At 44.5% G+C, this 14,723-nt stretch overlaps 1 protein-coding gene across 1 annotated transcript in view; it reads right to left on the reverse strand.

The window, feature by feature from the left end:
* The window catches only part of LOC129861917 (tetraspanin-18-like), a 119,153-nt gene extending 118,166 nt beyond the window's left edge, over positions 1-987 (reverse strand). The window contains exon 1 of the mRNA XM_055933106.1: positions 671-987. The gene's annotated coding sequence lies outside the window, so the exon portion shown is untranslated. The remainder of the gene's footprint in view (positions 1-670) is intronic.
* Positions 988-14,723: the final 13,736 nt, after the last annotated feature.

Below are 14,723 nucleotides of genomic sequence, written 5' to 3' on the forward strand. Positions count from 1 at the left end.
AAAAAATGCCGCTATGCATTGGCTAAAACAACATCAATAGTTAAAAGTTCAACCGGCGTCATACTCCCACACCTAATGACTTCCACTCATCTTAGTTGATAAACAGTCTTGGACGATGTGTGCGATGTTCGACAGAAGAAATGGGATACGTTCATGAAAACGAACGTTGCAAGATTTCCTCTACTCAATATTGACAATCCATTGATCAGATAGTCTTTCACTTACTAAAATCATTGAATAAATATTGTGTTGTTTAATTAAGTGTGCATACCACGGTATAAAAATCAATCTTACTTGAGTAAACTATAACAATAGTGGACAGCTGCATTAGTCCATTGTAGGCTAACCCAAACAATATCCAAAGCAAAATATTGTACTCAACAGTGCCACAACACTGTCAGTTAATAACACACGAATAACAATGTAACAATTGTATTCGTGTTTCAACGTTATAGCCAACCATTCAACAGAAACTCCGTGGCAAACTTAGAAGCGATGTAACAACATTGTTTACATTACACACTTTCCCATACCCCCCCCCCCCCCCCCCCCCACATCATCGATTTATAACGGAATTGGTTGAAGTTGGATACAGATCGTAGGCTAACCCGCTTAGTGCGCTAAAGACTCTAACGCGACTTGCTAGGTAGGTAACATTGACTATTCTTACCTCAAAACTGCAGGTTTGTCCAGAACCTCGGCGCTAGCTCTATAGTGTTCTCTCCACAAAATATGTCAGAATTTAGATTTAAATCAGTGCAGGAAAAACAATATAAAGATTGAAAGTAACAGCCAAAATGGAGATGTGTGCACGAGGAAAGAACAACAAGCCTTTTAGACTTCAGTCTTTAGCTAATAAATTAGCCGCGGATAACTATACCACCAATTTAGTCACGCAGCCTTGTAGCGGAGTAAAAGAGATCCGTACGCAAACAGTTTTGTTCGGGAACTCCCAGACCATACCGCACGTTGTAAAGCAACGATCCGTCCAGGCGGTGGTTCCGCCCCCAGGGGCGGGCACTCAGACCTAGTTGGCCACGCCTCCTTCAAACTCATTTACTCCTTTGAATTAGATTGTGAACACGGTGATCAATATAATACTAACATTGCAAAGGTGAAAGGACCATAAAAACGTATATTTAATGAATTAAATGCAGTTTAATTATCCAAAAACAATGCCAAAGAAAACGCACCGACCCCCATAAACGCAAGAGGGGGGTGTGTTTTATTGGTTCTTTAGTGGGTGGAGAGACCACGAGGCTGGGGTGACAGAAGTATTTTTTTTTGGCGCCCCTCGTGTCACTGAATCTACTACAGATGGGAGAGCAAGATAAGCGGGTCTTGAGACTTGTCTCAGTAGGTCGTGACACTGACATTCCCTGTGGCATACATCTGTGATAGATATCCCCAACCCCGTGTTTTATACTGTGTATGTATTATTACTTTCCCCTCTACTAGTCCGACCCAAACAAGAACATTTGAATACAGACGTGTCAGGGTTTTCAGTTAAATTACCATCAAATGGAAGAGAGAGAGAGAGAGTGTGTGTGTGTGTGTGTGTGTGTGTGTGTGTGTGTGTGTGTGTGTGTGTGTGTGTGTGTGTGTGTGTGTGTGTGTGTGTGTGTGTGTGTGTGTGTGTGTGTGTGTGTGTGTGTGTGTGTGTGTGTTTTCCTGCGTTCTGTATGTGTGTGTGTGCATGCGAGTGTATGTGTGTGTGTGTGTGTGTGTGTGTGTGCATGTGTGTATACAGATGTAGTATCTTAATTTGATCACTCCTTTGTTGATGAGAATGTTCATGCAAAGCAGGAAATGCAAACTTGTAGTGTATTCAAGGTTTAAAAAGGCGTGTAAAAGTTTGTAATTTCCACTTGAACATTTCAGACGTGATTTTCCCTAACGTAAAATGTACCAACCCCTACAAAAATGCCCATTAATTATAATCCACATAGTACTTCACTTATCCCATTGCTGCAGGATTATTTTCCTTCTGTAATAAACCGGAACAAATTCAAATCCGACACCTGTAGGCGCCTGAGCAATGGATCAAACAGGGCACCTGCAGACCCTTTCAAAATAAGGGTGAAAAAGTACGTTTTTTGCACACCCACATTTTTTTACCAGAAAATGATCATGATCACAACTGTGTGTGAGCGTGTGTAGGGCGTAATAGCAGCTGTCTGGTGTTTTCTAAACACAGGGCTCAGAGAGGACAGAGGTCCTCTAACTAGAAGACCCTCCTCCTCCCAGTCTTACACAAAAAAAAGGGTCCGTTGAGGTATTTATCTCAAAGTCCACTATGTGCTCTGTGTGTGTCTGTTGGTTTTCCTCCAATCAGCAGCATCGGAAACCATGGTGAGTGGACTGTTTCAGACAATCAGTGACTGATCACATTAACCTGAGAGGAAACACAGCACTGAGATAAGTTTTGTCCCGAATTTCACTAAATTCCCTATGTACTGTAGTGCACTCGTTTTGTCCAGAGCCCTTCTCTAAAGCAGTGCATTATATAGGGAATCGGGTACAACTAGGGCTGCTGCCTCCATGGTTCTTTAGTTGTATAGCCCTGTTCAATAGAGGTGTAAACTCTGTGTTTACTCAGTCACAGCCAGTGACCACGTTGTCAATAACAGGCAGGGCCATTCCTTAATTTGGGCTGTGTTTGAAGTGAACAGTAAAAAGACTTAGCTTAGATATCTTATAGTCTAGCCTAGATATCTTATAGTCTAGCCTAGATATCTTATAGTCTAGCCTAGATAGCATATAGTCTAGCCTAGATAGCTTATAGTCTAGCCTAGATAGCATATAGTCTAGCCTAGATATCTTATAGTCTAGCCTAGATAGCATATAGTCTAGCCTAGATAGCTTATAGTCTAGCCTAGATAGCTTATAGTCTAGCCTAGATATCTTATAGTCTAGTCTAGATATCTTGTAGTCTAGCCTAGATAGTTTATAGTCTAGCCTAGATAGCTTATAGTCTAGCCTAGATATATTATAGTCTAGCCTAGATAGCATATAGTCTAGCCTAGATAGCTTATAGTCTAGCCTAGATAGCATATAGTCTAGCCTAGATATCTTATAGTCTAGCCTAGATAGCATATAGTCTAGCCTAGATAGCTTATAGTCTAGCCTAGATAGCATATAGTCTAGCCTAGATATCTTATAGTCTAGCCTAGATAGCATATAGTCTAGCCTAGATATCTTATAGTCTAGCCTAGATAGCATATAGTCTAGCCTAGATAGCTTATAGTCTAGCCTAGATAGCATATAGTCTAGCCTAGATATCTTATAGTCTAGCCTAGATAGCTTATAGTCTAGCCTAGATATCTTATAGTCTAGCCTAGATATCTTATAGTCTAGCCTAGATATCTTATAGTCTAGCCTAGATAGCATATAGTCTAGCCTAGATAGCTTATAGTCTAGCCTAGATAGTTTATAGTCTAGCCTAGATAGCATATAGTCTAGCCTAGATATCTTATAGTCTAGCCTAGATAGCATATAGTCTAGCCTAGATAGCTTATAGTCTAGCCTAGATAGCATATAGTCTAGCTTAGATATCTTATAGTCTAGTCTAGATATCTTGTAGTCTAGCCTAGATAGTGTATAGTCTAACCTAGATATATTATAGTCTAGCCTAGATATATTATAGTCTAGCCTAGAAAGCTTATAGTCTAGCCTAGATATATTATAGTCTAGTCTAGATATCCTATAGTCTAGCCTAGATAGTTTATAGTCTAGCCTAGATAGCCTATAGTCTAGCCTAGATAGTTTATAGTCTAGCGTTGAAATCGTATAGTCTAGCCTAGATAAGTATTGCCTAGATAGTTAATAGTCTAGCCTAGATAGCTTACAGTCTAGTCTAGATAGTTTATAGTCTAGCCTAAATTGCTTACAGTCTAGTCTAGATAGTTTATAGTCTAGCCTAGATAGCATATAGTCTAGCCTAGATAAGTATTGCCTAGATAGTTTATAGTCTAGCCTAGATAGCTCATATTGGACATTGGTAATACAAAAATGACAAGTTACTGTATTTGGTACATTAAAGGGAAATTGCACACTTCATATTCATCATCTCCATCTCCACCTCAACATATGTGAAATTAAACGTTTTTATGTTTTGTAGTTAAAAATATAGAGAAAGGTAAGTGTTCAAATGACATCATCGGTGTGCGTCGTGTGATTCTAACCAATTAGGAGTAGGCATTGCCTACTAATTGTCTACTAATTGGTTGATGATGTCATTTCGAAACACTTATCTTGCTCTATATTTTTAACTACAAAACATAGAAACGCGCCATGTAGATGTTGGGGTGGTGCTGGAGAAGATGAATATGAAGTTGAAAAACGTAGAAATGTCCCTTTAACTTCCACAGAGGAAATAGATCCTAACTAAATAGCAGCCATTTTAACTCAGTTTAAATGTTAATCCATAGAGAGACATAGGCCTAAGATATGATAAGCCTTATGAGTTATTATACAGGCTCATACATACTTATAACAAGTTATGAAGCATTCAACTTTGACAATTGTTTTGCTGTCGGTGCAGTGGAAGTTTTAAACCTGAGAAAATAGTTTTTAACAGAAATGACAACTAGGTTAGCAATCCTACTGAACACTATAACCAGAATATAAAATCATAGCATTGATGTCCACACTCTAATGGACTGCAATTTCTGGTACACACACACACACGCACACACACACACACACACACACACACACACACACATGCACACGCACACGCACACACACACACACACTCATTTCACCAGCCCACACTTCAATTTCACACACAGCATCTCTTACCACATGCTACCTCATTAAAGAAAGTATGTGATGCACACATAACCCCTAATGCCCCAACACGCCATCATCACACACACACACACACACACACACACACACACACACACACACACACACACACACACACACACATACACACACACACCCCCTTGCAGCCTCATTCTGTCAGGGGGCATCAGACAGCGCCCGTGGGACATGCCCCATACGTCATGCCTGCCCTCTCCACGGCTCCAGGAGGAGGGAGGAGACCCGGGGATGCGGTGCAGTCTGTCCATGTCACAGTGCCTCTTTCTGGGCTTGGCGAGCAGGGCAGGAGACACCTCCTGGATCCCCTCCAAGATGAGACCCAGGGAAGTAGTGCAGTCTGGCCTTGCCACAGTGTCTCTTTCTGGGCTTGGGGGGCGCAGGGTAGGATACAGCATCTGGATCCCTTTACGGAGAACCAGACCCGACTAGATCAGAGCCTGAATATAGCCTGGACTCTGAAATAGTGTCTCTGTCTGGTGCCATCATTCTGTCAGTCTCCGCCATAAAGATGGGGACAGCATCTACTGAATGAGTATCTCTATGGCCTTAACCATGGCAACCTCCATCCTCCTCCATCTACCTCCATCCTCCATCTACTTCCATCAACCTCCATCCTACCTCCATCCACCTCCATCTACTTCCATCAACCTCCATCCTCCTCCATCCACCTCCATCTACTTCCATCTACCTCCATCCTCCTCCATCCACCTCCATCCACCTCCATCTACTTCCATCTACCTCCATCCTCCTCCATCCACCTCCATCTACTTCCATCTACCTCCATCCTCCTCCATCTACTTCCATCAACCTCCATCCTACCTACCTCCATCCACCTCCATCTACTTCCATCAACCTCCATCCTACCTACCTCCATCCACCTCCATCTACTTCCATCAACCTCCATCCTACCTCCATCCACCTCCATCTACTTCCATCAACCTCCATCCTACCTACCTCCATCCACCTCCATCTACTTCCATCAACCTCCATCCTACCTACCTCCATCCACCTCCATCCACTTCCATCAACCTCCATCCTCCTCCATCCACCTCCATCCACCTCCATCAACCTCCATCCTACCTACCTCCATCCACCTCCATCTACTTCCATCAACCTCCATCCTCCCTCCATCTACTTCCATCAACCTCCATCCTACCTCCATCCACCTCAATCTACTTCCATCTACCTCCACTACTCCGTCCCCTCCTCCTCATCATCACTCTCCCTCCCCTCCTCCTCATCCCTCTCCACCCCCCTCCTCCTTATCCCTCTCCACCCCCCCTCCTCCTCATCCCTCTCCACCCCCCCCTCCTCATCCCTCTCCACCCCCCCTCCTCCTCATCCCTCTCCACCCCCCCTCCTCCTCCTCATCCCTCTCCACCCCCCCTCCTCCTCCTCATCCCTCTCCACCCCTCCTCCTCCTCATCCCTCTCCACCCCCCCCCCTCCTCCTCCTCATCCCTCTCCACCCCCCTCTCCTCCTTATCCAGACCCAGAAATCTGATTAACTGCTGGAGAATTATCCATTTCTGTTTCATATGGAATTTTGCTCCTTTTCCATTTCATTTGGGGTTTTCATTTTCCACAGCGAGGACCTAACATCTTTTTTTATGTATTATTATGTTTGCCGATCTCACTGTGTGTGTGTGTAGCCTATGTCAACGTAATTTTTTTAAGCTGAATTCTAATTGGCCACCCGCTTTATATGGGCCAGAAAAGGGCCTGGTCTACTGCCATGTTGTGGTAATGTGTGTTTCAATAGACCCTGGTTTTGGTTTGTACAGCTGAGTAATGGGTCTACAGTATATGATTGATGATTGATCGTGTAGACGAGACACATTTATGGTCAGGGAGTCTGAAAGGGAGACTGGAGGGAGGGAGACTGAGAAGGAGGGAGACCGGAAGGGAGACTGGTAGGAAGACTGGGATCGAGGATTGGTGGAGGGAGAATGGGAGGGAGACTGGGAAGGAGGGAGACTGGAGGGAGGGAGACTGGAGGGAGGGGGACTGGGAGGGAGGGAGACTGGGAGTGAGGGGGACTAGGAATAAGGGGGACTGGGAGTGAGGGGGACTGGGAGTGAGGGGGACTGGGAGGGAGGGAGACTGGGAGTGAGGGGGACTAGAAATGAGGGGGACTGGGAGTGAGGGGGTTTGAGAGTGAGGGGGACTGGGAGTGAGGGGGACTGGGAGTGAGGGGGACTGGGAGGGAGGGAGACTGGGAGGGAGGGGGACTGGAGGGAGGGAGGCTGGAGGGAGGGAGACTGGGAGGGAGGGAGACTGAGAAGGAGGGGGACTGAGAAGGAGGGGGACTGGGGGGAGGGAGACTGAGAGTGAGGGAGACTGAGAAGGAGGGGGACTGGGAGGGAGGGTTGGTGGAGGGAGAATGGGAGGGAGGGAGACTGGGAGGGAGGGAGACTGAGAGTGAGGGGGACTGGGAGTGAGGGGGACTGGGAGTGAGGGGGACTGGGAGGGGGGAAGACTGGGAGGGAGACATGGAGGGAGGGTGTGAGGGTGACTGGGAGGGAGACTGGGAGGGAGGGAGACTATGGGGGGCAGAGACGGGGAGGTACGAAGGGTTTGTGTGGGAAACAGATCTGACTTGTAGACTTTAGATTTGGGGAATTGAGTTATAATTTGTGTTGGGAGCCTGGTTCATTACCTGCCTGGAGTTAAGCCTCAAGACTGTGGTCTTCCAGAAGTTGGGTTTCTGAGAGCGATCTGGAGGTCTGGAGGGTCTGGAGGTCTGGAGGTCTGGACATGATAACATGCTCATGTTGTTAATCCAGGCCCTACACAGCCATAACTCTCACCACTGTCTAACCACCCTCCTACACAGCCATAACTCTCACCACTGTCTAACCACCCTTCTACACAGCCATAACTCTCACCACTGTCTAACCACCCTTCTACACAGCCATAACTCTCACCACTGTCTAACCACCCTTCTACACAGCCATAACTCTCACCACTGTCTAACCACCCTTCTACACAGCCATAACTCTCACCACTGTCTAACCACCCTTCTACACAGCCATAACTCTCACCACTGTCTAACCACCCTTCTACACAGCCATAACTCTCACCACTGTCTAACCACCCTTCTACACAGCCATAACTCTCACCACTGTCTAACCACCCTTCTACACAGCCATAACTCTCACCACTGTCTAACCACCCTTCTAGGCACACACACACACACACGCACATGCGCACACACACGCACATGCGCACACACACGCACATGCGCACACACACACACACACACACACACACACACACACACACACACACACACACACACACACACACACACACACACACACACACACGTGTCTAGGCCTAAAGTCCATGAACCTGTACTGATGTTTCCAGAGCTTGATGCAGTAACAGACTCCGTCCAGATGCCCATTCAGTGCTCCACTATGTTATCGCTTCTCTTCATTGGTTGGGAGAACATGTATATTGTCCTATATACACATATATACTGTATTCGTCCTGTATTTGGAGGTATGTGTCTCTGTTTATATCTTATTACTTGTATTGTGAAGGATGCATTTTCACATCGTGAGTCAATACCTGCCGGCTTTTATCTAACCTGTTAAACTGAGGTGTTCTGAATTCTAAATTCTGAAATGGAATTCATGAATCAACTTTGGGATGTTTTCTCTACCAATTCCTGCCTGGACACGGTACCCACTACCTTAGCAACCGCATGGCCGACGGCTATTTTTGCGTGTGTGATGCAGACATGAGCTTTAGGTGTGTGTGTGTGTGTGTGTGTGTGTGTGTGTGTGTGTGTGTGTGTGTGTGTGTGTGTGTGTGTGTGTGTGTGTGTGTGTGTGTGTGTGTGTGTGTGTGTGTGTGTGTGTGTGTGTGTGTGTGTGTGTGTGTGTGTGTGTGTGTGTGTGTGTGTGTGTGTGTGTGTGTGATGGAGACAGGGGACAGCAGCTTCAGGCCTCAGCTGTTGATGAAATCATATTCGTTTTTCTCATTACTATACCTTCCTTCCTTCCTTCCTACTCCGTGTGAGACCAGATCCACCAGGTCTGTCTGTCTCACACACACACACGCGCACGCACGCACACACACGCACGCACACACACACACACAAAGACGCACACAAACACACCCACACGCACACACACAAAGACGCACACAAACACACACACGCACACACACGCGCACACACACATAGAGACACACAAAGACGCAAACACACACAAACACGCAAACACACACAAACACGCACACATACACACACACACACAAAGACGCACACACACACAAAGACACACACACACACAAAGACACACACACACACACACACAAAGACACACACACACACAAAGACGCACACACACACAGTCCGTCTGTCTGTCAGGGACCACCAAACTGTCTGTGCACAGTAGGCCCTATAAGAAGGCCTATCCTCTGTAAACAGCCTCTGTCAAATATCATTGGAACAGTGTGTGTCTTCTAATGTAAATGTAAATAGTTAAATGAAAAGAAACGGTTAATCTTGATGCTACACAGATTACGTGGATCTTTGTGATGCTGCAGACTTAGTTAACCTTCATCTGGTTGTAAAGACTTAAGAAACATCACTAAGGTCCCTGGAGAACATACACTACACAAGTATGTGGACACCCCTTCAAATGAGTGGATTCAGCTATTTCGTCTACACCCATTGCTGACAGGTGTATAAAAATCAAGCACACAGCCATAGACAAACATTGGCAGTAGAATGGCTCAGTGACTTTCAACGTGTCACTGTCGTAAGATACCACCTTTCCAACAAGTCAGTTGGTCAAATTTCTGGCCTGCTAGAGCTGCCCAGGTTAACTGTAAGTGCTGTTATTGTGAAGTGGAAACATCTAGGAGCAACAACGGCTCAGCCGTGAAGTGGTAGGCCACACAAGCTCACACAATGGGACCGCCGAGTGCTGAAGCACGTAATGCGTGAAAATCGTCTGTCCTCGGTTGCAACACTCACTACAGAGCTCCAAACTGCCTCTGGAAGCAACGTCAGCACAATAACTTCTTGTCGGGAGTTTCATGAAATGGGTTTCCATGGCCGAGCAGCCGCACACATGTGCAATGCCAAGCGTCGGCTGGGGTGGTGTATACTGTTGCTCACCACCATTGGACTCTGAAGCAGTGGAAGCGTGTTTTCTGGAGTGATGAATCACCCTTCACCATCTGAAAGTCCGACGGACGAATCTGAGTTTGGCGGATGCCAGGAGAATGCTACCTGTCTGAATGCATAGTGCCAACTGTAAAGTTTGGTGGAGGAGGAATAATTGTCTGGGGCTGTTTTTCATGATTCTGACTATTTCCTTCCGTTCTTGTGAAGGGAAATCTTACTGCTACAGCATACAATGACATTCTAGACGATTCTGTGCTTCCAACTTTGTGGCAAAAGGTTGGGGAAGGCCCTTTCCTGTTTCAGCATGACAATGCCCCTGTGCACAAAGTGAGGTCCATACAGAAATGGTTTGTCGAGATCGGTGTGGAAGAACTTGACTGGCCTGCACTGAGCCCTGACTTCAACCCCATCGAACACCTTTGGGATGAATTGTAACGTCGACTACGAGCCAGGCCTAATCGCCAAACACCAGTGCCCGACCTCACTAATGCTCTTGTGGCTGAATGGAAGCAACATCTAGTGGAAAGCCTTCCCAGAACGGTGGAGACCGTTATAGCAGCAAAGGGGGGACCAACTCCATATTAATGCCCATGATTTCAGAATGAGATGTTCGACAAGCAGGTGTCCACATACTTTTGGTCGTGTAGTGTACATGGACATAATCATCTGAAATGCAATGATTAAAAACAAAGTTTAATTACATGTCAACATTAACTCATCAACTCACTGCATGAGATCTGTTGCTCTTCTGTTGTGATAAATAAAATAAATAAAATCACCTTGATTATCATCGTATAACAACATTTGATTTGGTCAACAGAACTTGTTTAATGTGTGACGTATACACTCCCCTCTACTGTAATGATAACACAAAGTTGAATTGCAAATGACTGAGATAATTAGCTACTTGATTGTAATGGAGTTAGGAGAAACTTGTACCATTAGTAGAAGAAGAAGAAGAAGAAGAAGAAGAAGAGGGAAGAAGAAGAACAGGACAAAGACGAAGGTTTACAATGTTTACTTGACTGTACATGCAGAGGAACTGTAGCGTTGTGAGTCATTCAGGCACCGCCAAACACCTAAAGACAGGGAATACCACGAGACAAGAAGACCAAAACTAAACAGAATGAGTTAAACCCGCTCAATACAGCAATGACTGTGTGTTTGTTTTGGATTCCGTTTTCTTGGTTTACCTTCCTGCTGGGAATCTGATGATGATGTCATAGCTAAAGACAATGTCCAAGAAGCGTAGGACAGCAGCTGTGCAATTACCTTTTAAGGAAGTAGTTCTTGAAGTGGAATGAAAGAGGAGCTGCTGTACTCTTTAGGTACCGGTACTCATTTACATTTTTACACTACACTCTTAGAAAAAAAGGGCTCCAGAAAGGTTATTTGGTTGTCCCCGTGTGAGAGCCCTTTTGGGTTCCGTGTAGAACCCTCCGTGGAAAGGGTTCTACACGGAACCAAAAAGGGTTCTACAAAGGGTTCTCTTACGGGGAAAGCCGAAAAAACCTTTTTAGGTTACAAATAGCAACTTATTTTCTAAGAGTGTACTGGGGTTCATATTTTAGAACCAATATTCTAAAGCCTATAGCTGCAGGTAAACAGGTGCTGGTGAACATCAGCCCAAAACAAGCATAAAGCACTGGTATGTTTTGAGAATGGTGACGTTAAACTATGTCTTGTTTGTTCCCCGAAGGTCATGATTCCTATTGCTACCAGAGTGAATTATAGCCTGGTATTTAGATACAAGTCCACCAAACACTGACAGCTCTCTCTGGCTGCGTTTAGACAGGCAGCCCAATTCTAATCTTTTTCCCACTAATTTGTCTTTTGTCCAATCACATCAGATCTTTTTCAGAGCTGATCTGATTGGTCAAAAGACCAATTAGTGGTCTTTTGACTAATCAGAATTGGGATGTCTGTTTAAATGCAGCCAATGTGTCTGATGTCTGTGACACATTCATTAACAACTGGATCTGTGGCCAGCCCTGGATCTGTGGCCAGCCCTGGATCTGTGGCCAGCCCTGGATCTGTGGTCAGCCCTGGATCTGTGGTCAGCCCTGGATCTGTGGTCAGTCCTGGATCTGTGGTCAGCCCTGGATCTTGGTCAGTCCTGAACCTCTGGATCTTGGTCAGTCTATACACTATTTTTTTTTGATGTAATAGGAATTCCAATTTCCAAGATAACATCTTTGATTGATTCAAATGAGGTCAGGTGGCAGCAAAAGTGGTGCAGCGGTCTAAGGCACTGCATCTCGGTGATAGAGGCGTCACTACAGACCCTGGTTCGATTCCAGGCAGTATCACAACCTGCCGTGATTGGGAGTCCCATAGGGCGGAGCACAATTGGCTCAGTGTCGTCCGGGTTTGGCCGGGGGAGTGCGTCATTGTAAATAAGAATTTGTTCTTAACTGACTTGCCTAGTTAAATAAAGGTTACATAAAAATAAAGGGACAAATGACTAATTATAGACTAGAGAGAACAAGCAAGGTGAATGGTGGTTCTGAAATTAGCATTTACCCTTCAGTTGGATCGATAGTGTCACACAATGCAGCTTCAATCCCGGCAAAGATCACATCAGTGTTGGGGTCAAATCCATTTCAATTCCAAAGTAAACCTAATTCCAATTCCACGTTTTCCTAATTGAAAAGCATCAAAGAGCATTGGAATTGGAATTTCAGTGTACTTCCTGAATTGACTGGAATTGAAATTAAATTTACCCCAACAGTGGAATATAAATAATGTAGGCCTTTGAACTTTGTCTGTGCAGTAAGCTTCCGCTTTTTGTGTGACAAACCAGTGTCAAACCCAAACTGTGCTTTGATCTGCTGTATCAAAGATTCTGACAGAGGAAACAGCGCTCTAATAGTCCCCTCCTCCTGTCTGTTATTATCCAATAGGCGCCACCTATTTTCCCAGGCGGTATTAGATAGGACGCCTGTGGGGAAAACAACCTGTGGTTACCTAGGTTACCTCATAGGCTCACTGCAACAACTTTACCCTTTTCCAAATGTTCTTGTTGTCTGCTTGTTTTAGTCAATTACAAAAATACATTTTTAGAAAAGTACAACAATGTCTAAAGATACATTTTCAACATTATCTGCTCTCGAGCGTTGTCACTACTTAGAACAACGTAATATTGTTGGGTTTCCCTCATGCCCCTTTCCATGACGTGAGTGCTAACGTTAGCTACCGACCAGAACATTAAGCTAGCCAAGACCAACAACACAAACAAAACGAACTATACAGCTACAAGTAGTGAGTGGAGTGGAGTTACAAACTGACTATACTAAACAAGTTAAATGTCTTACCTGTGATTAAATGTTTTCCCCACACATAGCTAGCAACATGTAGCCTACTATGACACCGGCTCCCCACATTTCCCACTCCGAATAGCCTGAAGCCACAGGGCTCTTATCGCAGGCTCTATTTCCCAACGTAGCAGCATTGTGAACTGTAGGTCGGGATTTTTGACCTGGTTAAATGTACAGTACATTGAACAACACAGCAGCTTTTCGGCATGTTTTGTTATTTCTCTAGAACAAAAAAAAAATTATGACAAAGTTGTCTCTTTTACATTGAGGGTCGATGGTAAAATTTGTTTTCCCCAATTTGTGGATGTGGTCGAGTGGAATTCCTTATCATTAAGTGAAAATCAACTCGTAGTATTGGAGAACTCTGCCCTACTATATAAATAAAATACACAAAAATCGTTGTTGGGCCCAACAAAAACTGTACAATAACAAGGAAATCAGATCATTGGTATTTTAATTTAGGGAATCTGTTCCCAAGTGTTCCCACACATAAATAGAAAAGGAATATGTGATCATATCCCAATGTAATCAAAGTTTTAAATATTCAGTTTTTTTTAATCAAATACTATATTTGTTTGTGATTCTTGCGGTCAATGGTTCATTTTAACATCAGAGGCAGAGACCAAGATCCCAGAGCTCATCATCAAGCCACTATGGTACTGGCACATCTAGAAATTGACGCTTGGCAGCGAGACACGTGAGACCGAGAGGAAAATCTAAAATGTAATCCTGCTTTTGATAAGATATTTAGACTCCTGAGAGATGAAACGCTGGTTCGCTTTGATAGCATTCCCAGTCACCATTGATCTCATGTCAGAAAAATGAAACATTTACAACGAGGAAAAGCTACAACATAGAAAAACATTGTTAAAAAAACCTCCCTCTCTCTCTCTCTGAACTAAATCTAGCTCTACCTTTCTATCTGAGGACAGCAGGAACACATTATTGTTATACTTTCTGTCTGACTGACTGTCCTCTGTTTCTATTACCTCTGTTCTATTACCTTCCTCTGTTTCTTCCTTCTATTAAACTGTTTACCCTCTAAGAACACTGCATTGTTAATTACTGCTAACAACACACACACACCCGCAAGCACGCACAGACACACACACTTTAGTGGTGAATTTAACAATGGAAACCTCTCCTGAAGGGTTTGTGACAGACTGCATAGTGCTAGGCTAGCTGGAAACCTGGAACACATTCTCCTTCACCAGAACAATGCAGGACCACCCAGTAATCTAACTGGGCATGCAAGGCTTACTGAGGCTCCTTTGATGCTCCTCAAATGTTTAGTTTCACACAGGCCTCTAACTCACCAATTACAGAGACACAGAGGAGGTGTTTTAGCCTGGGTCCAGTTTGTGTTGTTAAGACAACAGTTGGCTAGAGAACACTAACTGTTCTGAAACCCAGGCTACATGGCTTTTTTAT

The sequence above is a fragment of the Salvelinus fontinalis genome, chromosome 9 (assembly GCF_029448725.1).
Source record: "Salvelinus fontinalis isolate EN_2023a chromosome 9, ASM2944872v1, whole genome shotgun sequence".
In the NCBI taxonomy this organism is placed as follows: Eukaryota; Metazoa; Chordata; class Actinopteri; order Salmoniformes; family Salmonidae; genus Salvelinus; species Salvelinus fontinalis.